Consider the following 3,915-nt stretch of genomic DNA (forward strand, 5'->3'; position numbering starts at 1 on the left):
AGCCTCTTAATTTTGGTGAATTCCCCAGGATTCTCTGTTGTTAAAAGACACCCAGAGCTGGACAGATGGCCCTTGTGTGTACTCGAGTGATCTGTATTCCCTCAGGGTCCTTGTCTCTCCCTCTGGGAGGTCTCTGCTTCCTTTGATGGCTTCACATCCTGGCTTGAGGGAAGATCCTGGTTCCTGTGTCTCAGAAGCTCCCCATTCTTAGGAACTAGGGCTCGCAGGCAACCCCAGACTCTTTGTGGGGACCTGAACAATCCCCTCTGATGATTTCTGTGAAGAGCAGTGTCCTCCTGTAATCATTCCTGCCCTCAAGCTGTTTGCTGTGGCTCCCTGAGCCCAGTGGTTTATAGAAGGAATAAAAATGTGGATCAAGGGCTGGGGATTTAGCTCAGTGGTAGAGCGCTTGCCTAGCAGACGCAAGGCCCTGGGTTCGGTCCCCAGATCCGAAAAATAGAAAAAAGAAAAAAAAAATGTGGATCAACATGAAGCCACTTTCTGTGGTCACTAAGATGAATTCTATAGACATGCACCAGGCTGGGGACCCATGCATGCCGAAGTGTCTGCATCTTCTTTTAATGATGCGGCAATCCACAGCAATGGTAATGTAGATAACAGCATTTGACAGTCCCACCCCCACCCACCCCCACCCCGCTGCCTGAGCCTTCCAGAAACCCACACCCTCTGGGGTGAAGGAGACAGAAGTGCGGATGCCTAGTGAGGCACAAGTGTTAAGTAGTGGTTTGGAGGATGGGGGTGAGGATCTCAGATGGTGTCGGGCAAGAGCTTGGAAGGCTGGGCAAGCCTCAGAAAGCTAAGGCAATCCCTTCCTTCCTCCGCCTTCTAATTGGTAGTCTTGGATGACGTTACCTTCCTTTTCAATGTGTTGTATTTCTAGAACGGGAAGATAAGGTGAGAAGAACAGCTAACAAAGGTGCTTTCCAAAGGTAACTTCAGGTCAGCCCTTACTCCCACACGTTTTGGGACCAAATGTTGGCTCCACCTTTGTTCTCTTCCTCCAGAACTTAAGGGAGGAAGGACTCCCAGGCGCTGCTTCTCTCTGCTCTCAGCTGCACTTCCTGTCACGTGACCTGGTAAAGGCTCCTGGGAAAACACAGCGCTAGCTAGCATTAAGATGGGAAAACCCAGTGCTCGCTTAGCATTAAAGAAGTTATGGGGCTTGGGGTGCAAAGGCAATTCCAAAACACTTCTTCCATAAAGGGGGAAAAAACAAGCCCAAGAAGGCAAGTTGTGAGTATGTCATTGAAATTTATGTCCATTTGGGGAATAAATGATCCCTTTCAACCAGATTCTGATGTGGATCGAGAATTTCATATCAGCCCAGAGTTATTATTTGCACTTTAACAAATGGAGTTGCTGAAAACCATTTGACAGAGAAACAGGTGGATAGGCAGAATGCTGAATTTTGAATCAATTACCTGAAGTACAAGACCAAGCCCACACAAAACCTGCTGCACAGTCAGAGAATACAATGCTCAAGGACCAAACCCAAACAAGTAGCACTGGCAGTCACATGTGATGGGGACTCCAGCAGATCAGGTGCAGTCACCAGCCACAGATGTCCCTTTGGGATCACACTTCGGTTCTTGAACAATTGCTCAGAAAAGACGCTTATTCTGAATCTCATGTTGGAGACATGAGGCCACACAAAGCCATCTTCCCAAGGCCAAGGGAAGTCAATAACTAATTTTAACTAAAAATTACAACTTATTCTGTTTTTGGTTGTCTGATGTCTGTTTGTTTTACTCTGTAGCCTTGGCTGTCCTGGAACTCACTCTAGACCAGGCTGGCTACAAACTCTGAGATCTGCCTGCCTCTGCTTCCTCTGCCTCCCAAGTACTGGAATTAAAAGCCTGTGCCACCACCACCTTTCTCAACTTATTCTTTTAAAAGAACAGCTTTGAAAACGGTTCTCAGAGCCAAGCACAGTGATGCACTCCTGTCACCCCAGCACTTGAGGGGTGGAGGTGAGAAAACCATCCTCTGCTACATAGTCATAGTGAGTTCTAGGCCAGTCTGAGCTATATAAGACCTTGTCTCAGAAAAGGAGGGTGGGTAGGCAAGATGGCTCAGCAGGAAAGGTACCTGCCCCTAAGTCTAATGACCTAAGTTCTGGGACCCACATGGTGGAGAGAATCAACTCACATCTGTTGTCCTCTGACTACACATATACACTAAATAAATGTGAAATAGAAAACTTACAAGGAAAGAAAAAAGTAAAGTGATTTTCATCTTAGGTCATTTATATGAAAATCTTTCATTGCTGTGAACAGACACCACGACCAAGGCAAGTCTTATAAAGAACAACATTTAATTGGGGCTGGCTTACAGGTTCAGAGGGTCCATTATCATCAAGGCAGGAACTTGGCAGTATCTAGGCAGGCATGGTGCAGGAGGAGCTGAGAGTTCTACATCTTCATCTTCTTCTGAAGCTGCTAGCAGAATACTGACTTCCAGGCGGCTAGGATGAGGGTCTTAAAGCCCATGCCCACAGTGGCGCACCTACTCCGACAGGGCCATATCTTCTAATAGTGTCACTCCTTTGGCTGAGCATATACAAACCGTTGCTCCTATGTTTCAGAATTCATGTATCAATTATATCTCGGCACGTGAGGCCCCGGACAGAGGGACAAAGATGATTTCCCAGTTACCTTAGAACAGGAGCAGGTGCCAAGATGCCTCGAGCCAGCCTAGAGCAGGTCAGACCTGGGGAGGCAGCTTCATCTCGGTCTATGCTGTGGGCTTTAGCAGGGCCCAGGGCACCTTAAACTCCCCCACTTACAAATCAAGCTGAACTTCTCTCTTTCTGGCTCCTACATGAAAGAGTAGGTCGGGAATTTTTCCATTTGCCTTTTTACAGATCCCACAAATCACCCTGGACTATGACACTTCCTAAAGATACCCCAATGGCCGCATGCTGTAAGAATGGGCCTCCCACCAGCTCCTTGCAAGAATTCCTCAAAGCCGCCTTTGCTATGGTACTTCAGATTTCTGTGAGGCCTCAGCCCCTGAGACCGGAAGGGGTCCTTCGATCCTTGCTCATGGAGATAAAAATACACTCCCCAATAAAATGCTACGAGAGGTTGAACCCCAATCTCACACTATCCATGCCTCACCTGGAGTGGAGCTGGGACTTTGAGAGTCCGTGTCTTTCCTGAATCTACTGAGAAAACCAAAAGCATCCTGGGTACTGATGTGACCCCATGATAGCCGGGGTGCTCAGCGGCTGAGGGGAGCCCAAGATGAAGATATGGAAGACAAAGAGGAGTATGGGTGGGTTGGGGGTGACTACTGAGGGCTGGAGACGATCTGGAAGAAACAGTGAGTCAAGACCTGAAGGAGGTGAGGGGTCAGCCTGGCAGTGTCTGGAGAAGAGACTTGGGAACAAAGGAACACCAAGTGCAGAAGACTGAGAGCCACATTCAGTGTGACCAGAACAGACGGGAGGGAGATGGGGGCAGGAAGGGAAGGAGGACACTGAGGAGGCGAGGCCAACTGGGAAGGAGCCGTCACACTGGCCACGGGTCAAACGTATTACTCCACCATTGTTGTGAAGCCTTATTGAAGACAGTACAGTAACTCTAAGATGTTTAATACAGACCGAGTTTCCTTTTCTTTACAATTCACTCCCTGTAAAGCATGTGACATGCTGTCTTATGCTCTCACATCGGCTGCTAGTGCCCCAGACACTGCATTATATCCACACGAGACAAGCAGGCAAGGGAGACAGCTCTTCCTTCTACTGAGAAAACTAAAGTTTTCTCCACCCTTCCCTCAAGTCTCTTCCCTGAATTCTGTCTCCTCTCCATGCCCAGAAGTGAGTGTGAAGACCACTTCTAGCTTCAAAGTAACTAGGAAAACAATGATGAGAATTTTCAAGGTTGACTGAAA

The sequence above is a fragment of the Rattus rattus genome, chromosome 6 (genome assembly GCF_011064425.1).
Source record: "Rattus rattus isolate New Zealand chromosome 6, Rrattus_CSIRO_v1, whole genome shotgun sequence".
NCBI classification, from domain to species: Eukaryota; Metazoa; Chordata; class Mammalia; order Rodentia; family Muridae; genus Rattus; species Rattus rattus.